The 27,245-nt window shown below is 44.6% G+C and overlaps 1 protein-coding gene across 6 annotated transcripts in view; it reads right to left on the bottom strand.

The window, feature by feature from the left end:
* COBL (cordon-bleu WH2 repeat protein) overlaps positions 1–27,245 on the bottom strand; it is a 277,479-nt gene that overhangs the window by 205,381 nt on the left and 44,853 nt on the right. Inside the window, exon 1 of one of the 6 annotated variants that reach the window (XM_073885058.1) lies at positions 25,387–25,497. The exons of the other annotated variants lie outside the window; for them this stretch is intronic. The gene's annotated coding sequence lies outside the window, so the exon portion shown is untranslated. Of the gene's footprint in view, positions 1–25,386; positions 25,498–27,245 lie in introns of those variants that run through there. 6 annotated transcript variants of the gene reach the window in all.

Here is a 27,245-nt window from a genome sequence, read left to right as displayed (position 1 = left end):
CTCTGAGGTGGGAGGCCTCTGAGGAGGGAGGTCTCTGAGGTGGGAGGACTCTGAGGAGGGAGGTCTCTGAGGTGGGAGGCCTCTGAGGAGGGAGGACTCTGAAGGAGGACTCTGAGGTGGGAAGTCGCTGAGGTTGGAGGATTCTGAGGTGGGAGGCATCTGGGGTGGGAAGTCTTTGAGGTGGGAGGTCTTTGAGGTGGAGGACTCTGAGGAGGGAGGATTCTGACATGGGAAGTCTCTGAGGTGGGAGGACTCTGAGGTGGCAGGCATCTGGGGTGGGAAGTCTTTGAGGTGGGAGGTCTCTGAGGTGGGAGGCCTCTGAGGTGGAGGACTCTGAGGAGGGAGGATTCTGACGTGGGAAGTCTCTGAGGTGGGAGGCCTTTGAGGAGAGAAGACTCTGAGGAGGGAGGACGCTGGGAGGGAGGACTCTGAGAGAGGCCTCTGAGGTGGGAGGTCTCTGAGGAGGGAGGACTCTGAGGTGGAAGGTCACTGAGGTGGGAGGACTCTGAGGGGGGAGGACCCTGAGGTGGCGAACAGCCCTGCATCTTCATGAGCTGGTGGTCACACAGACATACACGCAATCCACCTGCAGGCAGCTCTGTGCTCTCATGATGTTGACATCCGTTTCCTGGTCGTGACTCTGCACTATGTCCACAGACAATGGCATCATCAGGGGAAACTGGGTGAAGGGTACACGGGACCTCTTGCACTCTTTCACACTTTCTGTGAAAAGAGCAAGCTAGGGGAGAACAGCAGCGTTACGTGCAAGCGTGTTTCTCAGGGGGTGGCCACGGTGTCCCCTCAGCCCAGTTAGCTTGCGCCGCCCACCCCCCGCGGTGCTCTGCACTCGGACGTCCCCGAGCCTCTGGCCCTGCCGCTCCTGCTGCGGGGTGCTGCCCTGGCGCAGAGCCCATCCCGATGCCGCACCTCACAAACTACCCTGGTGCGCAGAGGAAACAAAGAACAAGCTGCACACCGAGGAAATCCTAGAACCTGTTGTGCCAATTTCCAGACCGGCTCTGCCCTGTGCTCCATGGTCTGGGGCTCTGTTTGCTCTCCATCTCCTCCCTTCACACCTCACAGCATCCACTGAGACACAGAAACTTCCATCTTTCCAAACACTTCCTAGTTTCTGGACTTGTTCAGATCACAGGGCCTTCTTGGCCACATAAGAGCTATGGAAAGAGCCAAGACACCCTTCAACAGACGAATGGATAAAGAAGATGGGGTCCATATATACAAGGGAATATTACTCAGCCATCAGAAAGGATGAATACCCAACTTTTACATCAACATGGCTGGGACTGGAGGAGATGATGCTAAGTGAAATAAGTCAAGCAGAGGAAGTCAATTATCATATGGTTTCACTTATTTGTGGAACGTAAGGAACAACATGGAGAACATTAGGAGAAGGAAGGGAAAAATGAAGGGGGGGGGATCAGAGCGGGAGATGAACCATGAGAGACGATGGACTCCGAGAAACAAACTGAGGGTTCTAGAGGGGAGGGGGGTGGGGGGATGGGTTAGCCTGGCGATGGGTATTAAGGAGGGCACGTTCTGCATGGAGCACTGGGTGCTATACGCAAACAGTAGATCGTGGAACACCACATCAAAACTAATGAAGTACTGTATGGTGACTAACATAATAAAATTAAATTAAATTAAAAAAAAAAAGAGCTAAGGAAATAGCCGCTTGCCTGTCCCAAATCCTGAATTCGGCTACTGCATTCTCCACCCACAGAAGCTTGTGTGTGCTTCTCCCAGGCCTCACTTCTGGGGACCCCACTCTGAGGCACATCCAGCGTCGGCTCTGGGTCGCACAGGCCCAGCCCTGCCTGGGGCCACTTGCCTCCCTCACAGGCTACAGTGGGGGGGCAGGGAGGATATTCCCCACCCATTCACGCTCCGTCACCCCCAGACGCTCTGACTCCATGCAGCCCCTCCAACGCCTGCACCTCACCTGATGGGTTCCTGCCAAGTCAAGGCCACCTGTCTGATGCCACCTGGCGCTCTGTCCACAGTGCCCCCCGGGGAAGGCCAGGAGGGTCAATGCAAACCTGACCCCACAAAGGCGAGGCTCCCTTCTTGCTGAGGCTTTGCCTACTTCCTCCCCACCCTCCCATGGGCAGCCTTGCCCCTGCTCACTGGCTGGGGTCGTCCTGTCCGCCTCTGTCCTCACTGCTCCATCCCGAAGGGGAAACTTCCCAAAAGAGCACCCACGTACTGCCCCGGCACCCTCACAACCCCCGCCTCCGAAGCCAGCTTCCACCTCCAGGCCCCAACTGGCCCCCACGGGCTTCCAAGGGAATCCCTGCCTCCCTTGCCCTGTCGTCCTCTGTCCTCACTGTGACCAGCGTCCACACCTCCGGGCTCTCCGTGATGATGGTCCTCTGCCTGCAGATGTCTTCAAAGCCCAGCAGACATCCTTGGCTCCACCTACAAACTGTCTCATAGTCTTTTTCAACCCCTGCCCCCAGCCTCCACTCCCACCAAACTTAGAAGTAATTTCTGTAACATTATGATTCCAATTTGGGGGTACTGAACAATTCCTCCGGAGCCTCATGGCTATCTGTACCGATCTCACCCCCGCCCGGGCAGTGTAAGCTTTTGTCCCCTTACAGGCTCTGTAAACACCAGGAGCTGCTGGAAACCTGAGCTCAAGCCAAGTGAGTGAATGACCTCCACAGACATGACATCCATGGCAGACAAAGACTAAAATTCGAAATGCAACTTCACACGTTCCGTAAACATGTATTAGAAATTTACTATTTCCAGGGCGACCGGGTGGCTCAGTTGGTTAAGCCTCCGACTCTTGATTTCAGCTCAGGTCACGACCTTGGGGTTGTGGGTTCGAGCCCCACATTGGGCTCCATGCTCAGCGGGGAGTCTGCTTGAGATTCTCGCTCGCCCTCTGCCCCTCCCCCCACTCGTGCACACGCTCTCTCTCTCTCTCTCTCTCTCTAAATAAATAAATAAAATCTTTTCAAAACTGTACTATTTCCTAGGGGGTCTGTGACATAAATCATCCCATAATTGATGGTCCCAGGTCAACACAAGCCAACAGTCCATTAGATGTGTTCAGATATACAATAAAGGAAAGCACATGATTAAGTGACATGAAATGGACAAAGAGCACCTTGTAAACCATAAAGCACTTCTCAAATGTTGGTACTTTTAAACTATTATTATTGACATTGTTAAATTATGAAACACAGAGTCGGGTAAGAGACAAACCCTGACTGTGGGGTAACTTACAATTTTGTGAGGAAATTATTTCAGTACAAGTAGCACATTTTCCAAAGGCTTAATTTCCCACATGACAAAGGTCTCTGCAGACGCAAAATCAGACCTCTATGAATGAGACCATATGATACATCTGTGTCACTGATTTTTTTAAACAGAAAGGACTAAAAATACCCAGCAGCATTTGGAAAATATTTCATACTTCTTTTTATCACTCCATGAGTTCAAAACTAAAAAAAATAAATAAAAAAAATAAAACTTCCTACTCTTCCTCTTTTCTTGCTGAAAGGCAAGCTAAGCATTGAAATTTCTTACTTGAAATCAACCAGCGCCTGGGAGACAAGCAGAGCCGCCCTCATTTCGTCCCTGGCAGCTCAGGAGCCCAGGCAGGCGGGCAGCCCTGCCCAGCCCCGAGGTGTCCCTGCACCCATTGCAAATGTCGCTCCTTGTCAACATGGATGCATGTGGCAAACAGCTCCCCTCCCAGCCAGCATTTCTGTCTGTCCTGGACCTGCAGGCCAGTCCTGTCTTTCCACCTCCATTCACCGGTCCCTCCCTGGAGCTCCACAAGGGAACCTCACCCCTGGCATGGAGCCCCAGGAGGGGCAGGAGAGGGCAAGGGCCACACACACCCAGCCTGGCACAGGGCGCAGCACTGGAGCATGCTCCCAGAACTCCTATATCGCCACGATAACATGCATTAAATGCTAACGATGAAATGTCCATGAGGGAAAAGACAATCAGTTCTCATGGCTGTTATTTCACGAAACCCCTGACCTGATCTCGGTTTCCATTACTTATAAACAGATCATCTTACTTGCAGACTTCTTCCGAAGTTTGGTACAAACAAACAGGTGGACGCAGACGGCTTATGTGCATTTTTGGGATCACTGTGAGATCACTCTAGAAATAAATGTCTACACTGTGAATTGTTAAAAGACAAGTTCGGGTGCGCCCCTCAATTAGCGGGCAGACAGAGACGGTGGCTTTGGGATCGTCCAGGTTTTCACACCAAAGGTCTTCATGCCCGTGACCCTGGAGGACAGAGGCCAGGCTGTGATTCAAGCTCCCCACCCACATTTACTCCGTGCCTGTGCTACTCAAGGCTCTCCCTTCTTGTCACCTCATTTCATCCTCCCACCAGGATTGTGAGCTAGGTATTTGGAAATGGAGATTGAGCCAAGCTAAGAAGCTTGCTCCAGATCTATGCTAACTGAGCACATCAGGACAACTCTCCCTGCCACTTCTGCACTGAGGCCATTAGCACAAGGGGAACACCTCTGGACTCCTGGACAGTTTTGGGCCCTGGAAGGATAATCATCTGGCCAATTGGCATCTCTAGTCCTGGTAGAACAGTCCAAAGAACCATGCCCCTCCCCGCCATGCGTATTCTCACAAAGACCTATTTCTTGCAAACAGACCAGTGCCTCCTTCATATAAGAGTTCTTCTCCATTTCAGTGCAAAAGAGCATCCTTCAAACCTCTGTCCTCACCACCCATTTATCATAAACGGTGGCACGCATCCCACCGAGTAGCCCTCCTCATGCAGACTGGATATTGATCACTTGTGCACATGAAAAGCCCAGTGGCGGGGAGGGAGTTCATTTCAAATGAGGCATCCATGGGTCCTTCAGCTGGCAAGCAGAGTGAGAGGTTCCAACCGTATGTAGAGGAAAGGCCATGGGCCTGGGGTGCTACATGAGGCAGCCCTGTGATCTTGGGCAAGTTGTCTGACCTCTCTGTGTGGGATTCTGAGCAACAACTGCACGGGGTTGTTGGAGGATTCACAAAGATAATACACTAAAGGGAGCGCCCTCCAAACAGCACCTGGCATATATGGGTCCTCCACTGATATTAGCAATCACCATAACTTAATAAGGATATGACAGTCAAGGTTTGTTAAAGGTTGTTATTTTTTTAATTGTAGCAACCTCTACCATTAAACCACTCCCCCTTTTCCCCTCCTCCAGCCCCTGCCATCCTCCATTGGACTGTTGTGTCTCTAGGAGTCTGACGGCCATAGGAACCTCAAGTTAAATAGAATCACATCATATTTGTCTTTTTGTGACTGGCTTATTTTGCTCAGCATCATGTCCTTGAGGTTCATCTGTGTTGTTAGCGTGTGTCAGAATTCCCTTCTTTCTTAAGTTAAGTAACTTCTCACGTATGGCTATATCACATTTTGTTCATCTATTCATCCTTTGGTGGACATTCATGTTGTTTCCCCCTCTTGGCTACTGTGAATCAAAGGTTGGATTTTGGTGTAACAAAAATGAGAAACTCTCTGAAGGTGCAAACATCTGGGACAGACATGTAACTATGTTAGGCCCAGGACAGGATGCTATGACAGAAGCTTATTCTCTGAGGCTGCAAGGAGAGCATCAAGCCCCTGCAGGAGCATGCAGATTCCAGCCAGAGCAGAGGACCAGGACACCCCAAAACCAGACACTCAGAGATGATCCAAATCCAACCTTGGACAATCACGACCGGTGAGCTAAGAGAGGAAGGGGTGCCAAGGACAAGCCAAGGACAAGCCAAGAGCTAAGAGCTGCAAGTCAGAATGCTAGCAAAGTGCCAAGAAGGCATCAGGAACAGAAGAGGCAGGTCCCTCCAGCGGGAGCTCAGATGTCCCCAGAGTTTGGCAGGATGTGGTGATCCAAAGAGCCCACCTTCACCTCCCCCTGGGAAGACGCTACAGTCTCTGTCCAGGATCAGGGTGGGCTGGCTGTTCTGATCCAGCCAAGGAAGGGGTGTCCCTCCCCAGTAGGCAGAACCAACATCCCGAGCCAGCTCCCTCTACCACACTGGGCTTTCCAGTGGTTTCGGGTGGGGCTAGGAGTCCACTGGGGGCACACAGACTGTGCCCCCATACCTTTGACAGATAGAATCTGCTGGATCTTACTGAACTGCTCTCCTGAGTACATAAGTTTCTATTACAAGGTAGGTTCCCATGGAAAATTGATGGCCTTTCTCAAGCACTCATATTGATAACCAGTAGGGGACCTGGAAAAGCAGAGCACATTTCCAGAAATCACATGCTCAATAAAAACCAACCGGAGACTTAGCTGGTGTGACAAGCTCCTGGCCAGTTATTTGTAGGAGGTAAAGATTTTTCTCTTAACTCTTAAACTGACTCTACCAACACGCAGTGATACTTTGTCCGTGGCTGTCTGCTTCTGAACGATACAAGTGGCAAGTAATTAAACTGAAGTTGTAAGCTAGAAATAAGACTGGGATTAGCTTCAGTGCATGGGCAGAAGGTTATCTGAGTGTCTTGATTAACTCAGCGAGTCCTAAGCACTGGGGCCCAGAGCTCATGTACGCACACCCAGCCGGGCTCAGCATCTCTGCCAACACCAGGCACTCTGGGCCTTTGGGACTGGGCACCTTGCGACCAGCCGACGCCTTTGAACACCTTCTGAGTTTTGCAGCTGGTGTGCCTTCCATTCTTCAGATGGGAGCTGCTTCTTCCTTCTGCTTCCCTGTCTGCCATGCTAAATCACAGGCCTGTACCCAAAAGACCAGAGGCCACCGACAGGGCTGAGCCTTTCAAAGGATTCCACCCCAGCATGGCCTAGAGAACCCCAGTGGCCTCTGACGTCCCTCTTCTTCCTGAGCCCTGGGCTTCTCTGTGACGCCGGTTCTTCCTCACACCCAGTGGGATCATGTTCCCTCCTCCCTCTCAACTATCAGAACCAGCCTTCGTACGGGCTCTCCCCAGGATCTCTCTAGCAAGGTATAAATGACAGATAAGACTACACCTCCCCTGGGAGAGGTCTGGGGCCAAAAGGAAATAGGAATTCATTTTTTAAATTCTCACCTTTGAAAAAGAAAAACTGGTTGTCTGGCTGGAAGAGATGGTAGCTTGTGTTTGTTTGTTTGTTTGTTTGTTTGTTTTTTTCTTTTCTTTTTCTTGGAGGAAAGTACACACAGGTAGATGGCTGGACAGGTAGGAGCATGCCGCCTCCTGAAACATCCACGAAGTAGGCCATGGACGAGGCTTGCCATCCCGTCTCCTATAAAATGAGGGCATTTCTGGGGCTATGGATGTCTTCCTCCTTGACTCATTCATGGTGGATTACTAAAGTTCTGAGTCACTCTGGCAAAGAAACTGGCAAGGGCGGTTCCGGCCTAATTGACTCTACCGAAATTGCTCTAAGGCAAACCGGTCATTTGAGTTACTATTGTAATAAGACCAAGAGGGTTTTTGGATTTGAGGGTTGTTTTGAAGGCTTTGCACATAGAACTGTAATCTTAAGGCAAACAGACAAGAATTTAATGTAAAGAAAAATGAATACACTCCTACTGCATGCCCTTTGTTTATGACATGGTTACGTTTGTCAAAACACACATATAAAGCAATATGGCTCTATCCCCTTGATTTATAATATGGATATATACATTTCATTCATATATATATGATTATATATATTATATCTTATATATAAGATTATATATATATATACACACACACACATATATATATATATAAAATCCTATGGGGTGAAATACCATCGAATCAGCATATGGATATATATTCATATGGCTAAAGAATGTTAAGAACAGCAGGTTTGTGGTTCCACCACCGACAGCAACAAAGCCCTCAGAGGACCTGGTCCACACAGACTCTCACAAAACTCTGTGGGACAACGTCCACTTTTCTCATCCAGCCCCACATTCAGCTGGACGGCACAAGATGGGAAAGCAGGGGTCTAAACATGTGCATCTTGAAAGCACGTAATATACATGTGATAAATTGTTCTGTTTTACAAATTGGGAACAGGTGGTTCTTTAAAGATTATTTTCTGATGATACACAGTATCTTCAGGTCAGTTTATATCCATCTGTTCTTAACTTGCCCAATCTCTGTATCTAAATAGGAGTGTAAATTTAGAAGAACTAGAAAAATATTTTTGAGCCTCACAAAGAATAAGGGCCCTCGCCACAAGATTGCCATCAATTGATGAGGCTGGATTTTAAGGAGAAAATTATTCAACTCACTTCAAAAGCTACAGAACAGAAATTTTACAACCTTTATCTCCCTTGAAAAGAACTCACTTTTCCAAGCTGATTTCAGTAATAACCCAATGGTCTAAGATTTGCAAGATCTGCTGGAGTAAACTGAGTTGATAAAGACTTATTCTTAATGAGTCCTTTTCTGAAATAGATAGTATTTATTTATCCAAGTATGCTTTTATGCTTTTCCAATATATTTAAATGATGGAACTTTTGAACCAATTTATCCCTCATCCCCAATGGACTGCCCGGAATCAGATCCAGATAAAGGACACACAAGGCGAGTCTGCTTCTGACAGGTGCAGAGGGAGGGGCGGGTGTTAGGGAGCCCCCCCCACCCCCAGGGACTCCTGCACAGAAACTCACATCCGAGGGAAGACGTGAGGACCTGTAACCCAAAAAGCAGGGCTTTAGCACTGTCTCCAAAAGCAGAATCTTTGCTAGGGAAAGGCATGAATTGAAAACAGCAAACAAACAAGAAATCTACCTCTCACCCCCACACATGAGCACTCCTGGGTATTCTTCTTTCTCTTCCCCACAGGATGGACAGAAGCCTGAAGAGATGACTGTGAATCCCTTTTCAAGCAAGGAATCACGTTTTAAATGAGGGTGGATCGAGGGATCCTGAAATGAACTTTTTGTAAATCTTTCAGTGACAGATCATCTGAATTATATCCTAAAAGATTCCCATGTCCCTCCCTTTAAATTGTCTTTTGTAAAGTGAAAGCTTGCAACCTCTTTCTTAAAGCAGAGCGCGTGCGCCTCCTTCATCACCTCCTTTGCTCCTCCGTGACCTTCCTTTGATCTTCCTTTTGCTCCTCAAGAAGGGTTATAATTTGTTTTTCCTCTGTCACTGCTATGCTTCTTTCACTCAACAGAATGTTAATGATGGGATTCCCGGTGGGGCTCAGCATACCTACCTGGTGATGCAAGGTGCCGAGGCTCACACGCCCTCTACCAACAAGCACAAGCCTCATTGGTGAAGATGGACACCGAATCCATCAGAGAAAATGCAGCACAGCTGCTCAGAGACAAGATCTCACTTGAATCCACATTATGTGGAGCGATGAATGTGGACTAAACGGTAGCAATCATTCTGCGACAAATGTGTATTTCAAATCATTATGCCGCACACCTAAAACTAATGCAAGATTACGTGCCAGTTCAATCTCAAATGGTAAAACACAAATAAAATGAAATAATATAGAACAAAACACAATACAAATACAATGCAGACTGCTCCCTCCACCAGCCTCCATGACCGCAGCCCTCTGTGATAAGCGCCGGCAGTGTCCCCTGCACTAGACACGGTATGGCAGGTGGCAAGCATGGGGACCTGCTCAGAGAATTTCTCCCACCCTGTGGCTTTTACGATGATGAGAGCAAAGCGGTTTTTGCCTCCAAATTTATCACTGCCATTTGTGTCTGGGTTACTACAATCACATAATTTAATCAAAACATTATGTAAACTCATAATTAAAACAGTTGATGCTTTCATGAAAACTTTGTAAAATGCTGTGGACAAATTTGATAAAGGCTATTATCTTTATTTAAAAAGTAGTCTCAAGGGGTGCCCGGCTGGTTCAGCCAGGAGAGCATGCAACTCTTGACCTTGGGGTCCTGAGTTCAATCCCCACGTTGGGCATAGGGCTTACTTAAAAAAAATTTTTTTGAGGGGGCTACCTAAGTGGCTCAGTTGGTTAAGCCTCTGACTCTTGATTTCAGCTCAGGTCATGATCTCAGGATTGTGAGATCAAGCCCCACTTTCGGCTCTGAGCTTGGTACAGAGTCTGCTTGAATTCTCTCCTTTCTCTGCCCCTCCCCCAACTTGCACTAAATAAATAAATTAAATAAATAAAATCTTTAAAAAAACGTTTTTTTAAATTAACAAAATTTAAAAAGAAAAGTAGTCTAAGGGTGCCGGGTAGCGCAGTCAGTTGAACGTCCCAACTCTTGGTCTCAGCTTGGGTCATGGTCTTGGGGTCCTGGGATGGAGCCCCATGTCAGGCTCTGTGCTCAGCACAGAGGCCACTTGGGATTCTTTCTCCCTCTCCCTCTGCCCCTCCGGCTCATTCTTTCTCTTTCTCAAATAAATAAATCTTTTTAAAAAAGTAGTCTCAAATTAGTTTGTGTCAAGGAAATCTTCAAGACAGAGCAGAAGATACTGTAAACATGAGGAGGAACTTCCCACTCAGGATTATGTGCAAGTGCCTTCATATTGCCTTGCACTTTACAGAAACTGAGACTGAGAATTTGTGTGCATGCATTAATGAAATGGCTCACAAAGATGCATTCAAACCTTAAAAGGTGGACCCGCCTTAATGTGTAGTGAGAATAGGTGGCGGGAGTTCATGCACACACAGCCCAGAAAGCGTGACTTGGTGAGTGCAGGCAGGCTGCACCACAGCCCCCCACCCCACCACAGTTTCCTGGCCCCTCCACAGCCCACCGGCCCACCTGGGCACCGTGACAAATGAGTCCGGCAGCTCTGCCCACACTCAAGAAGGGGATGCATCAAACAAATGGCTGAAACGCCAAACTGTGCAAAGAGCCGAGATGCCCTTCAATAGACGAACGCATAAAGAAGATGGGGTCCATATATACAGTGGAATATTCCTCAGCCATCAGAAAGGATGAATACCCAACTTTTACATCAACATGGATGGGACTGGAGGAGATGATGCTAAGTGAAATAAGTCAAGCAGAGGAAGTCAATTATCATATGGTTTCACTTATTTGTGGAACATAAGGAACAGCATGGAGGACATCAGGAGAAGGAAGGGAAAAATGAAGGGGGGGAATCGGAGGGAGAGACGAACCATGAGAGACTATGGACTCTGAGAAACAAACTGAGGGTTCTAGAGGGGAGGGGGGTGGGGATATGGGTTAGCCCGGTGATGGCTATTAAGGAGGGCACATACTGCATGGAGCACTGGGTGTTATAGGCAAACAATGAATCATGGAACATTACATCAAAAACTAATGATGTACTGTATGGTGATTAACATAACATAATAAAATTATATATTATATATATATATACACATATATATATATAGAAAGAAAGAAACTGGACCACTTTCTGACACCATCTACAAAATTAAATTCGAAATGGACTGAATACCTAAATGTGAGACCTGAACCCATAAAAATCCTAGAAGAGAATGCAGGCAGTAAGCTTTCTTCTAGATATGTCTCCACAAAGGAAACAAAAGTAAAATCAATTATTGGGATATACAAAAATAAAAAGCTTTTTGCACAAGCAAAGGAAAACCATCAACAAAATGAAAAGGCAACCTGCTAAATAGGAGAAGATATTTGCAAATGATATAACTGATAAGGGGTTAATGTTCAAGATATAGAAAGAACTTATACAATGTAACACCAAAAAAAATGAACAATATGATTAAAAATCAGGCAGAAAACACAAATATACATTTTTCCAAAGAAGACATACAGATGGCCAACAGAAACATGAAAAGATGCTCAACATCACTAATTGTCAGGGAAATACAAATCAAAATCACAGCGAGATATCACCTCACACCTGTCAGAATGGCTATTGCCAAAAAACCACAAGAAATAACAAGTGTTGGCGAGGATGTGGAGAAAGGAGACCCCTCATGCGCTGTTGGAGGGAATGCAAACTGGTGCAGTCACTGTGGGAAACAGTATGGAGGTTCCTTAAGAAGTTAAAAATATAATTACCATACGATCCAGCAATTCCACTGCTGGGTATTCACCCCGAGCAAACAAAAACACTAATTCAAAAAGATATCCCTAGGGTTATCACAGCATTATTTACAATAGCCAAGATAGCCTAAGTATCCATCAATAGACAAATGGATAAAGATATGTCTATACAGGCAAGATGGCGGAGGAGTCGGAGACCTGAATTTCATCTGGTCTAAAGGAATTCAGCTGAATAGGGATCAAACCATTCTGAACACCTACGAACTCAACAGGAGATCGAAGAGGAGAGTAGTAACAACTCTCTGAACAGAGAAGCGACCACTTTCTGGAAGGTAGGACGTGCGGAGAAGTGAATCCGAGGCGATATTTGGGAGGGTAGACGGCGGGGGAGGGGGCCTCCGTTGGCCGCTTCTGGCAAGTGCTAGAGCCGCGGACCACAAAATCGGAACTTTTAAGAAGTCGGCTCTGCTGGTTGCTCCAGTGGCTAAGTGGGGGGTGGAACCCTCGTGGGACAGTGTGGTCTCAGGACCCTCGGGGTCACAGAAAGACCGGGGGTGCCTGAGTGCGGCAGAGCTCCCAGGGACCGGAGCGGGGAAGCCGGCTGCAGAGACGGAGCCGAGGCACGGGCTCTCAGCTCGCGGTGGCCATAAACTGTGATCGGTGACAGTCGGGCCACTGCTCCTCCAGCAGGGGCCCAACAAGCGGCAGAGCCGGGGAGACTCCCCTCCCTCCCCCGGGAGGCGCGGCGCGAGGGCACACTGCAGGGATCTGCTGGGTTTGGAGACTCCACACGGGGTCGGGGGCCAGAGATAGCAACGCTCGGTCACAGGCCGGGTGAGCACGGAGTGCGGCCGGAGACCGGGGACACGGGAGTGACTGCTTTTCTCTGGGGGCACACTGAGGAGCGGGGCCCTGAGTTCTCAGCTCCTCTGGGCAGAGATTGGGAGGCCACCATGTTCACCCTGGTCCTCCAAAGCTGTACGGAGAGCTTGCAGGGAACAAAAGCTCCTGAGAGCAAACCCGAGCAGCTTGCTTAACCCGGACCAACAAGGGCAGGGCAATTCCGCCTCCAGCAAAGACATTTGGGAACCACGGCAACAGGCCCCTCCCCCAGAAGATCAGCACGAACAGCCAGCAAGCCAAGACCAAGTTTACCGATCAAGGAGAACGGGAAAACTCCAGTGCTCGGGGAATACTGCACATAGAATTCATGGCTTTTTTACCATGATTCATTAGTTTGTCAAAGTTAATTTTTTTAACTTTTTTTTTTAATTTTTCTTTTTCCCTTTTTCAACCAACATCTTATCAATCCCTTTTTTAAAAAAACATTTTTTATTTTTCATTTTTAGAGTCATATTTTTCCCTTCATAGTAGTCACCCTTCTTTTTGTCATATATATATAAGTTGTTCTCTCTTTAAAATTTTGAGATACAGTTTCTTCTAACAGATCAAAATAAACCCTAAATCACTAGTGTATGGCTTTGTTCTAGTCTCCTGCCTGATCACACTCTCTCCCTTTTTTTTTTTAAATCTTCTTTCTTTTTTCAAACAACTTATCTTATCAATTCGTTTTATAAAACCTTTTATAATTTTCATCTTTACAGTCATCTTCCATCCCTTCATTGTATCAACCCTTATTTTTTACATATATAAGTCTTTCTTCCTTTAAAATTTTAGGAGGCACTTTCTTCTAACAGACCAAAATACGCCCAAAATCTAGTGTGTGGCACTGATCTATGCACTAGCCTGATCATATTTGATCATATTCTGTTTTTTTTTGCTTTGTTGTGTTTTTGTTTGTTTTTATCTTTTCCTTTTTCTTTTTCTCTTTCTTTTTTCTTTCTTTCCCTTCCTTTTCGCCTGGTTTCAGGTCTTTTCTGATTTGTATAGAGTGTATTTGCTGGGGACGTTGTTAATCTGTTAGCACTTTGTTCTCTCATTCATCTATTCTCCTCTGGACAAAATGACAAGATGAAAAATATCACCTCAGCAAAAAGAACAAGATGTAGTACCATCTGCCAGGGACCTTACTCAGTACAGACATTAGTACGATGTTGGACCTAGAGTTCAGAATCATGACTTTAAAGATACTAGCTGGGCTTGAAAAAAGCGTGGAAGTTATTAGAGAAACCCTTTCTGCAGAAAAAAAAGAACTAAAATCTAACCAAGTCAAAATCAAAAAGGCTATTAATGAGGTGCAATCAAAAATGGGGACACTAACTGCTAGGATAAATGAGGCAGAAGAGAGAATCAGTGATATAGAAGACCAAATGATGGAAAATAAAGAGGCTGAGAAAAAGAGATAAACAACTACAGGATCACGAGGGCAGAATTCAAGAGATAAGTGATACGATAAGACAAAACAACATTAGAATAATTGGGATCCCAGAAGAAGAAGAAAGAGAGAGAGGGGCAGAAGGTATATTGGAGCAAATAATAGCAGAGAACTTCCCTAATGTGAGGAAGGAAACAGGCATCAAAATCCAGGAGGCACAGAGAACCCCTCTCAAAATCAATAAAAATAGGTCAACACCCCGACATCTAATAGGAAAACTTATGAGTCTCAGAGACAAAGAGAAAATCCTGAAAGCAGCTCGGGAGAAGAGATGTAACCTACAATGGTAGAAACATTAGATTGGCAACAGACCTATCCACAGAGACCTGGCAGGCCAGAAAGGACTGGCATGATATCTTCAGAGCACTAAACGAGAAAAATATGCAGCCAAGAATACTATGTCCAGCTAGGCTGTCACTGAAACTAGGAGAGATAAAAAGCTTCCAGGACAAACAAAAACTAAAGGAATTTGCAAACACAAAACCAGCCCTACAAGAAATATTGAAAGGGGTCCTCTAAGCAAAGAGAGAGCCTAAAAGCAGCATAGACCAGAAAGGAACACAAACAATATACAGTAACAGTCACCTTACAGGCAATACAATGGCACTAAATTCATATCTTTCAATAGTTACCCTGAATATAAATGGGCTAAATGCCCCAATCAAAAGACACAGGCTATCAGATTGGATTAAAAAACAAGACCCATCGATATGCTGTCTGCAAGAGATTCATTTTAGACCCAAATACACCCCCACATTGAAAGTGAGGGGGTGGAAAACCATTTACCATGCTAATGGACACCAAAAGAAAGCTGGGGTGGCAATCATTCTATCAGACAAATTAGATTTTAAAACAAAGACTGTAATAAGAGATGAGGAAGGACAGTATATCCTACTTAAAGGGTCTATCCAACAAGAAGATCTAACAATTGTAAGTATCTATGCCCTGAACATGGGAGCAGCCAATTATATAAGGCAATTAATAACAAAAGCAAAGAAACACATTGACAACAATACAGTACTAGTGGGGGACTTTAACACGACCCTGACTGAAATGGAGAGATCATCTAAGCAAAAGATCAACAAGGAAATAAAGACTTTAAATGACACACTGGACCAAATAGACTTCACAGACATATTCAGAACATTCCATCCCAAAGCAACGGAATACACATTCTTCTCTAGTGCCCATGGAACATTCTCCAGAATTGATCACATCCTAGGTCTCAAATCAGGTCTCAACCGGTACCAAAAGATTGGGATATTCCCTGCCTATTTTCAGACCACAGTGGTTTGAAAGTAGAACTCAATCACAAGAGGAAAATCGGAAAGAATTCAAATACATGCAGGCTAAAGAGCATTCTACTAAAGAATGAATGGGTCAACCAGGAAATTAAAGAAGAATTAAAAAAATTCATGGAAACCAATGAAAATGAAAACACAATGGTTCAAAATCTTTGGGATACAGCAAAGGCAGTCCTGAGAGGAAAGTATATAGCAATACAAGCCTTTCTCAAGAAACAAGAAAGGTCTCAAATACACAACCTAACCCTACACGTAAAGGAGCTAGAGAAAAAAACAGCAAATAAAGCCTAAACCCAGCAGAAGAAGATAAATAATAAAGATCAGAGCAGAAATCAATGAAATAGAAACCAAAAGAACAGTAGTACAGATCAACGAAACTAGGAGCTGGTTCTTTGAAAGAATTAACAAGATTGATAAACCCCTGGCCAGACTGATCAAAAAGAAAGAGAGAGGACCCAAAACAACAAAATCATGAATGAAAGAGGAGAGATCACAACCAACACCAAAGAAATACAAATAATTTTAAGAACATATTATGAGCAACTCTATGCCAGCAAATTAGATAACCTGGAAGAAATGGGTGCATTCCTAGAGATGTATCAACTACCAAAATTGAACCAGGAAGAAATAGAACACCTGAACAGACCTATAACCACTAAGGAAATTGAAGCAGTCATCAAAAATCTCCCAACAGCCTGGGTGGCTCAGTTGGTTAAGCGACTGCCTTCGGCTCAGGTCATGGTCCTGGAGTCCCGGGATCGAGTCCCGCATCGGGCTCCCTGCTCAGCAGGGAGTCTGCTTCTCCCTCTGACCCTCCCCCCTCTCATGCTCTCTATCTCTCATTCTCTCTCTCTCAAATAAATAAATAAAATCTTAAAAAAAAAAAATCTCCCAACAAACAAAAGCCCAGGGCCAGATGGCTTCCCAGGGGAATTCTACCAAACATTTCAAGAAGAATTAATACCTATTCTCCTAAAACTGTTCCAAAAAATAGAAATGGAAGGAAAACTTCCAAACTCATTTTATGAGGCCACCATTACCTTGATCCCAAAACCAGACAAAGACCCCATCAAAAAGGAGAATTACAGACCAATATCCTTGATGAACATGGATGCAAAAATTCTCACCAAAATACTAGCCAATAGGATCCAACTGTACATTAAAAGGATTATTCACCACGACCAAGTGGGATTTATCCCTGGGCTACAAGGTTGGTTCAACATCCACAAATCAATCAACGTGATACAATACATTACCAACGGAAAGAACAAGAATCCTATGATCCTCTCAATAGATGCAGAAAAAGCATTTGACAAAGTACAGCATCCTTTCTTGATCAAAACTCTTCAGAGTATAGGGATAGAGGGTACATACCTCAATATCATAAAAGCCTCTACGAAAAACCTACAGCGAATATCATTCTCAATGGGGAAAAGCTGAGAGCTTTTCCCCTAAGGTCAGGAACACAGCAGGGATGTCCACTCTCACCACTGCTATTCAACATAGTATTGGAAGTCCTAGCCACAGCAATCAGACAACAAAAAGAAATCAAAGGCTTCCAAATCAGCAAAGAGGAAGTCAAACTCTCACTCTTTGCAGATGATATGATACTGTATGTGGAAAACCCAAAAGACTCCACCCCAAACTGCTAGAACTCATACAGGAATTCAGTCAAGTAGCAGGATATAAAATCAGTGCACAGAAACCAGTGGCATTCCTATACACCAACAACAAGACAGAAGAGAGACAAATCAAGGAGTCGATCCCATTTACAAATGTGCCCAAAACCACAGATACCTAGGAATAAATGTAACCAAAGAGGCAACGGATCTATACTCAGAAAACTATAAAATACTCATGAAAGAAATTGAAGGAGACACCAAGAAATGGAAAAACGTTCCATGCTCATGGATTGGAAGAATAAATATTGTGAAGAAGTCAATGCTACCTAGAGCAATCTACACATTCAATGCAGTCCCCATCAAAATACCATCCCCTTTTTTCAAAGAAATGGAACAAATAATCCTAAAATTTGTATGGAACCAGAAGAGACCCCGAATAGCCAGAGGAATATTGGAAAAGTAAAGCAAAGCTGGCAGCATCACAATTCCGGACTTCCAGCTCTATTACAAAGCTGTCATCATCAAGACAGTATGGTACTGGCACAAAAACAGACACATAGATCAATGGAACAGAATCGAGAGCCCAGAAATGGACCCTGAACTGTATGGTCAACTCATCTTCGACAAAGCAGGAAAGAATGTCCAATTGAAAAAAGACAGTCTCTTCAACAAATGGTGTTGGGAAAATTACACAGCCACATGCAGAAGAATGAAACTGGACCATTTCCTTACACCACACACAAAAATAGACTCCAAATAGTTGAGAGACCTAAACATGAGACAGGAGTCCATCAAAATCCTAAAGCAGAACACAGGTAGCAACCTCTTTGACCTCAGCCACAGCAACTTCTTCCTAGAAACATCGCCAAAGGCAAGGGAAGCCAGGGCAAAAATGAACTATTGGGATTTCATCAAGATCAAAAGCTTTTGCACAGCAAAAGAAACAGTCCACAAAACCAAAGGACAACCAACAGAATGGGAGAAAATATTTGCAAATGACTTATCAGATAAAGGGCTAGTATCCAAAATCTATAAAGAACTTATCCAACTCAACACCCAAAGAACAAATAATCCAATCAAGAAATGGGCAGAAGACATGAACAGACATTTTTCCAAAGAAGACATCCAAATGTCCAACAGACACATGAAAAAGTGCTCCACATCGCTCGGCATCAGGGAAATCCAAATCAAAACCTCAATTAGATACCACCTCACACCCGTCAGAATGGCTAAAATTAACAAGTCAGGAAACGACAGATGTTGGCGGGGATGTGGAGAAAGGGGAACCCTCCTACACTGTTGGTGGGAGTGCAAGTTGGTGCAAGCACTCTGGAAAACAGTATGGAGGTTCCTCAAACAGTTGAAAATAGAGCTACCATACGATCCAGCAATTGCACTACTGGGTATTTACCACAAAGATACAAATGTAGGGACCCGAAGGGGTACGTGTACCCCGATGTTTATAGCAGCAATGTCCACAATAGCCAAACTGTGGAAAGAGCCAAGATGTCCATCGACAGATGAATGGATAAAGAAGAGGTGGTATATATACACAATGGAATATGATGCAGCCATCAAAAGGAATGAGATCTTGCCATTTGCAACGACGTGGATGGAACTGGAGGGTGTTATGCTAAGTGAAATAAGTCAATCAGAGAAAGACATGTATCATATGACCTCACTGATATGAGGAATTCTTAATCTCAGGAAACAAACTGAGGGTTGCGGGAGTGGTGGGGGGTGGGAGGGATGGGGTGGCTGGGTGATAGACATTGGGTAGGGTATGTGCTATGGTGAGCGCTGTGAATTGTGCAAGACTGTTGAATCACAGATCTGTACCTCTGAAACAAATAATGCAATATATGTTAAGAAAAAAAAAAGAAGAAGATAGCAGGAGGGGAAGAATGAAGGTGAGTAAGTTGGAGGGTGAGACGAACCATGAGAGACGATGGGCTCTGAAAAACAAACTGAGGTTTCTAAAGGGGAGAGGGGTGGGGGGATGGGTTAGCCTGGTGATGGGTATTAAAGAGGGCACATTCTGCGTGGAGCACTGGGTGTTATGCACAAACAATGAATCATGGAACACTACATCCAAAACTAATGATATAAGTAATGGTGATAAACATAAAAATAAAAAATTAAAAAAAAGATGTGTCTATAAAATATACGTATTATATTATTATGGAATGAATAAGTCCCAGGATAAAAGGCACAGCATAAGGCACATAGTCAATGGTACTGTAAGAGTGCCGTATGGTGGCAGATGGGAACCACACTTGTGGCGAGCACGGCATCATGTACAGAGTTACTGAATTACTACATTGTACATCTGAAACTACTGTAATATTGTGTGTCAATTATGCTTCAATAAAAATAAGTTAAGTTAAATAACTGACCAATTACTGGTCCTCTTTGTGATAAGATAAGTTTTACGGAGCTATTACGTCTACTTAATCATAGTCATACTCAGATAAGAGATAACAGTACGTTCTTTAAATTTTAAGTGGTTAAAAACATCTTGAACAGTGACTGGCAAAGGTCACCTGGCGGCAGAGGACTGAGGTTGCACCTGCAAAGGAGGGCATGTAAAAAATGTGGAGGACAAGACAGTGCGAGAAGTCATACACACGCCAGGTGTCCTGCCTGCCTGTATTTTATACAGACCCTAGGAGCTCAAAGATCAAAATATCCCCAACAGGTCATTAGCTCAGAATATCCCAAGGGTGAAGGTCAAATGTTAGTATCTTTGTGCTATTCATAGGAAATTGCTGAATTGCTGGTGATAAAGGATTCTGCTCACTAATTTCAGGATGTTATCTACTTAGGATGTGTCAACTTAAACTACGCGAGCACAATCATTCCTGAATGATCCTACACCAAGGGATGCAAGCAAAGCTACTACTTACTGGCTTAAAATAGCTTTGATTCATTTAGAGTTTATTTTTATTTATTTTTATTATTTTTCAAAGATTTTTATTTATTCATTTGATAGAGAGAGCACAAGCAGGGGGAGTGGCAGAGGGAGAGGGAGAAGCAGACTCCCTACTGAGCAGGGAGCCTGACGTAGGACTCGATCCCAGGACCCCGGGATCATGACCGGAGCCAAAGGCAGACGCTTAACCGACTGAGCCACCCAGGCGTCCCTCATTTAGAGTTTATTTTTAACAATAGTTATCATGATTTAAATGTATCTAAACCAAGCTCCTTAAAGGTAGAAATCATATCTCTAAATTATACAGAATTCTCAATATGTCACAAAGTACCTCACAGCATGGTCATCACTAGCTTGTACTTTTCTGACTATGTACCTGGACTCCCCTGCCAAGCACATAGTAGGTACTCACCAATAACTACTGGATGGAACAGAAACAATGAGAAGGCTGAAATGTGAAAACTAAAATCTCTAACCTACAAAAATGTCGAACGATTAGTACAACGGACATCTGTGTACCCTCCAGTTACACTCCAAGATTCACTTTCTCTGTGTACACTTATGTGTATAAAGGTGTGTGTGCACGCACACACTTTTTTTTCTGAATTATTTGAAAGCAAGCTGCTGAATAAATGATATCTTACCCTAAAGTACTTCTGCAAGAACTCCCAAAATAAGCACATTCTCTTATATAACCTGATGTCTTTATCATTCCTAAGAAAATATCAACATCTTATCCAAATTCAGGTTCCCTCAATTATACTAAGAATGACTTTTTAGAGCTTTTTTTTTTCAATCAAGGATACAATCAAGGTTCACACATTTCATTATTAGATCTCTTTAAACTTGAAGATCTCTCCTGTATTTTTGTCTTGTTTTCTTGTTCATAGCATTGACTGTTTTTTGTTTGTTTGTTTGTTTTTAGAGAGAGAGAGAGGGGAGGGAGGGGCAGAGAGAGGAAGAAAGAGAATCTTAAGGAGGCTCCATGCCCAGCGCAAAGCCCAATCTCATAACCCTGAGATCACAACCTGAGCTGAAATCAAGAGTCAGAGGCTTTTTTTTTTTATTAAAGATTTTATTTATTTATTTGACAGAGAGAGACACAGCGAGAGAAGGAACACAAGCAGGGGGAGTGGGAGAGGGAGAAGCAGGCTTCCCGCGGAGCAGGGAGCCCGATGCGGGGCTGTATCCCAGGACCCTGGGATCATGACCCGAGCCAAAGGCAGACGCTTAACGACTGAGCCACCCAGGTGCCCCTCACTGTGCTTTGATTTGCCTTTCCCTAATAGCTAATGACACTGAGCATCTTTTCAAGGGCCTGTTGGCCATCTGGGTATCCTTTTATGAAGAAATGCCTGCAGAAATTCTTCGGCCATTTTTCAATGGGGTTCTTTGTCTTTCTATAGCTGAGTTAAGAGTTCTTCATATATTCTGGACACAGGTCTTTATCAAACATATGATTTGCAAAGATTTTCCCTTTGTGCGTTGTCCTTTCACTTTCTTGGTGGTGTTCTTTAAAGCACAGAAGTTTTTCATTTTTATGAAATCCAATTTATCGATTTTCCTTTGTCATTTGTGCTTTTGGTGTCATTTCTAAAAAGGCTTTGCCCAACCCAAAACCACACAGATTTACTCCTCTGTTTTTTTCTAAGACTTTTCTAGTTTTAGCTCTTACACTTTGTTGTATGATTCATTTAGAATTAATTTTTACGTGTGGTATAAGTAAGGGTTTCCTCTTCATTCTTTTCCATGTGAACACCCAGCACCATTCACTGAAAAGACGGTTCTGTTCTTGTTGAATGCACTTGGCACCCTTGTTGGAAATCAACTGAACATAAATGTTAGGGTTTATTTCTGGACTCTCAGTCCTGCCCCATTGTTCTAAGTCTATCCTTATGCCTATACCACATACACATTCTCGATGACTGTAGCTTTGAAGAACTGCCAGACCATTTTTCAAAGTGGCTGTAACACATTATGTTCAGCCAAAGTATGAAGGTTCCAATTTCTCCACATCCTTCTTATATACAAACATATGTATGAGAGAGAGAATCTATACTGCTTGCAACCCCCTTCTCCCAGTTAACGATAATTCCGTGCCCAATAATACAGTGCAGTTTCCTCCTTTGTGGTCTCCTGAAATCCCTACAAAATCATTTCTGGATTACAACACCAACAGCACTATCAACTATAACTGAACTAGGTAAAGCTCAAATGCTCTTCGTCATTTCTTTTGTTCTTAAAATATGTTCCTAAAGATCGACAGAAAACTCTGTTCAAAATTATCGGGGAAAAAAAAAGTCTTTATCCTGGGTAGTTGTGTTACCAGCTTTATACAGTTAGGTTCATGTGCTTCCGTTTGCAATCAACTTTATGATTTCCCTGTGATTTGTGATACTAGTTTGTTTTCTGCACATGTCAAACACGCTGTGGTTCAAAAGCAAAGCCACATAACAAGGCACACTCAGAAAATCTCAATCCTATTTCTATTTTGGCCACTTCATTCCCACATACCTCCACCCTTCCTGGTCTTTATTTTTTTGTAAAAGAAGGCAAACATATGTGTATTCTCCTTTCCCCTTCTTTCCTGAACAAAAGGTAGCATTGCATGACAGCATCCATGTGAGCTTTGTACTTTGACAATGGGCACTGGGAGTCACTGCATGTCAGCTTATAACGACTCTTCCCTTTCATGTGTTTGGCGGATGTAAAGTAATTTTAATAGATGATGCGAGACTGTGACTAACATTTTCTGCACCAAAGGACAGGATGGGGGGCATATGACTTTCGGTGATTAAACTATAGTCCTTCCATTAAAAATTAAATAGTATTTGTGTTAAATTGGGAACTAAACTGGAACTTATAAATAAGGGAAAATATACGACTAACTTATAATAAATGGAAACACAAACAAAAATATCTATTACATTTAATCTGGCTTGAACTAAGCCTTGAACTAGGCCAAATCAAAACTCATGGTCCAAGCTTTGAACAAGACCCTAATGATACCCGTGTGTGGTTCTGGAACTCTTGTCATTCTCTGGTCTCCCTTGTCCTATCTTCTTTGAGGTCATCAAGAGGGAAAAGTCCTCCCTACTTTTCTCCACCACTCTTCCGGATTCAGTTCTGCAACTATTGACTGCCTAGAGTTCTCTAGAAAGTTCTTATCAGTCTGCCAGCCAGCGTGGCAAGATTTCCATGACCCCTGACCCGGTTGTGAACACCAGGGCCTGGCAATGGGGGCCATGCAAGAGAACACCACCCCCACCCCCCGCCCCGGCTCTACTCAATCTGTTTTACACCTCCTTCTTGTGATCCTCCTCAGACCTTAACGATTTGCTCTGTAAATGTGGCTGGTTTCAGGGTTTCTCCGTCGTTGGGCAATATTTAACAGCTCTAAGTGTATTTAAAAGGTCACTTCCTATAACTGACTTCAATCTTTATCACTCTCCCTACTTTGCACTTTTTAAAAAGTAATTTGTGAATAGTTCAAGCTGTTGGCCAAACATGTATTTCTTAAAATGGCTCCTAAGAAACTAAAGCACGGCCTCCACGTGAAGCCTGAAATCAATCTGAATATTGTATACTATTTCTGATCCTGCTGTTTATAAGAGGCCGACTCCTGTGCCTAAAAATAAGTGTTATTTTTCATGTTTTGTTTTTATTGGGGGGGAAGGGCAGAGGGAGAGGGAGCGAGGGAGAAAAGCAGGCTCCATGCCCAGCATGGAGCCCAACGTGGGGCTCGATCTTATGACCCTGAGATCATGACCTGAGCAGAAATCAACAGTTGGATGCTTAACCAACTGAGCTACCCAGGTGCCCCTAAAAATAAGTGTTTAAAATGTACCAGGTAATTACAAGAGGGATGCTCCTAGCCACTTTGTACCTCTGGTGTGAGGACTAACTGCGGAACACCTGTAAGGTCACCTGGGATTCTGCTGAGCACGTAGTCAGTGTTCTGCCAATTCACATGGACTTTTACACATTATTCTCTGGTAGAGAGAGTCAAACACCCATACTGTGCCTTTCCTATATCTCCTCTTGATTATCTTTATAAATATATAACCACACTAAAGAAAAACAACTAGCATGATCCAGGGCCTCATTTATTTGCGGGTGAACTAGCTGCCTTTCTTCCTCACGGTAGTGTTGCCCCCCCAGGGAGGCCTTCGCTTCTGAGAGGCTAGAGTCACGTGGCCAGAAATTCAGCCAGGCCAGGGCTCACCCATGGAAGAGAACAATCAGGAAGACTGAGCACGTACTAGGAATGTCCTGTGGCCTGACTAGGGAAAAATCCCCCTGCTGAGAGATTCTTCCTCCAGGCTAGGACAAAAGGTCCACAGGTCCCAGGGCGGGGAGGGCTGGGGATACACAGTGAATCCTGCCTGCCATGAGCCTGGCACTCGGTACATGTTATCTCGTGAAATTCTGAGAATCACCCACAGAGGTGGGCGGAACCATCCCTCTAGGGACACAGGAACAAGTCCAGCCCCGCAGGCTACCTCACTCAGCCAAGGTCACCAGTCCTGCTTCCCGCCCAGCCCCCGCTCTGCCCCCGAGCTCCTGCGCAGCATGGGAAGCCCCCCTTGTGCAGACACAGCCCTATGGAGACAACCGGTGGCCTGGCCCGGGGGGCTGGCATGTGGCCATCTCACCACCAAAGGTCTGGTGGCTATTTTTACTCCTTGCTCTGACACGCCCACAGTTAAAGGCAGTGCTGACAGATGCCCGGGAAAGCTGTGCAGCTCAGCCCAGACCTGGGCTGTCAGGTGGCCCGGTGGTGGCAGTTGTCCCTGCAGGCAGCCCAAGCCCGGGGACGGAGCGTTCCCAGGCTGCGCCTGCAAACTCCACCCATGTTAATTGGCGCCCACTTAGTATCGCCCTGGGTACTTTATATGACGGAGAACAAATGAGCATTCTTTATCTCTATCCACTGGAGTGAACTAAGGCTGGAGCACAGAAGGTCTGGCCGTGACACTCCCTGCAGGAGCCCCCCTCCAGCCACACTTTCCTCGGGATCTTTTGTAAGCTACCTTGCTCTACCACAAGCCAGCTTTTGTGCCTCCAAGAAGCACAGTGTGGGCCTTTCAGCGCACACGATGACTGGCAGCCAGTACCCCATTTTAGAACGTGATCGAAAGGCAGTGAACACACCAACATGGCTCTGGGTTTTTACTTGGAAGTGAGGCTCCTGTGGAATCGGGTCCACTAGCACCAGCATCACTTGAGATCTGTACTCACTTGCAACATCGCCGGTCAGACCCTTCATGTCCCCTCTTTCCACATGCAGGTTGTTTCGACTGTGTTCTTCACCCCCGGCGATCCCATGAGGGCCAGGACCATCGTTCCCAAGTACTCGTGAGGAAATGAAAGCTCACAGAACCTCTAAGACCTGACAAAGGTCGCCAACTGGTAAAGCGATGCCAGGTGTTCTCATGAGTTTTATTACTTCACTGCATTGTTGACCTCAAAGATATTTCCTGGCCAATATCCTGTTTCCCTAAGTTATTGTTTACGGTGAAAAAGTCCTGCTTCTCATAGATACGGGATTTTTACAGACAAAACCACAGCCCAGTTAACATGTCCTCTACTGGTGTTACTTATTCACTCGTTATAATGTATATAACACAGACAAGATTTTAAGAAGTAATGAAGAAGGGCGCCTGGGTGGCTCAGTTGGTTAAGCGACTGCCTTCGGCTCAGGTCATGGTCCTAGAGTCCCGGGATCGAGTCCCGCATCGGGCTCCCTGCTCAGCGGGGAGTCTGCTTCTCCCTCTGACCCTCCCCCCTCTCATGCTCTCTCTCTCTCTCTCTCATTCTCTCTCTCAAATAAACAAATAAAATCTTAAAAAAAAAAAGAAGTAATGAAGAACAGAACCACAAGAAGGGTAAACTGAGCGCGTGACGCCACGTAACTTCACCTCCTACAAAAACAAGCCAAAGCTCTGAGCTCGCTATTGGACACAGTAAAGACAAGAAGCATAGCCAGATACAGAGTTCCCACGGCCCAAAGTAAAAGAAGTCAATGCCCCAAAGGACCACTTTTCTGCAGGACTTGCTGGTGAGGATACAGTGTTAAATAGTAAATTATGTCCCTAACAGCATGCTGAACCACACACAAAACATAGTAACAGTTTCCCAACAGGGGCTTATCCCATCAATAAAACCAACAGTATGGCACTAAGCAAGGCTCAGTTCCAGTCAAAGCCCAAACAGTGCACTCAAATATGCAGCTATCTTCTGGGTTGGCTTGACTGAGGATAAAACATGGCATATCAATTTTTTTAAATTTTATTTTTACTGATTTATTTTTTAGGGGGGGGCAGGGGCACAGGGGAGGGGGAGAGAGAATCCCAAGCGGGCTCCATGCCCAGCACAGAACCTGATGCAGGCTCGATCTCACGACCCTGAGATCAAGACCTGAGCCGAAACCAAGAATCGGATGCTCCACCGACTGAGACACATAGGCGCCCCAAAACATGGCATATCTAAAGGAAGCAGAGGGCTAGAACACAGCAGGTGCATGCACGGGACTGTATAAAGCACCTCCACTGTTTTATAAAATAGGGAATTAATTTGGTATATCCAGAATACGTTCAAGCAATATACAAAGGTTTATTCTCTATAAGCAAGGAAAGCTTATAAGCTTAGTATTTCAGTTGAAAGTGCTTTTGTTGGAGAACATGTTAATTTATTCTGGGATTACCATAGATAGATCTATAAAATGTACACATATCTATAAAATGTATAGATAAAACATTCATTTAAAATCATTTTCTAAGAAGATTGTTAAATATTTGCCATCAATCACACAAAATATGAAAGCAAAGAAGCGTGAGCCATTTTAATGTTTAGCAAAATAATTTGGTCTAAGGAAAAACAGATACACTAAGAAAAGTACTAAAAATTCACTCAGACTTGATTAAATCTCCCCCTCTCTCTTCCTATAAGATCGTCAATTAGGTATCTATAATCAAGGAGGAATGTTTTGCGAAGGAACTTTAAAGCGAAGCTCTCAGGACATTGTGTATTCCTCATAACAAAGGAAATGCATTATTTATTTACCTGTAATATAATGTACTTATTTGCTAATTTTGAAA

The sequence above is a fragment of the Callorhinus ursinus genome, unplaced genomic scaffold (assembly GCF_003265705.2).
Source record: "Callorhinus ursinus isolate GAN/ISIS: 27379988/994484 unplaced genomic scaffold, GSC_fseal_2.0 scaffold60, whole genome shotgun sequence".
Classification (NCBI taxonomy): Eukaryota; Metazoa; Chordata; class Mammalia; order Carnivora; family Otariidae; genus Callorhinus; species Callorhinus ursinus.
The sequence above is the reverse complement of the archived record's forward strand: the minus strand, read 5'-3'. Positions and strand labels throughout refer to the sequence as shown.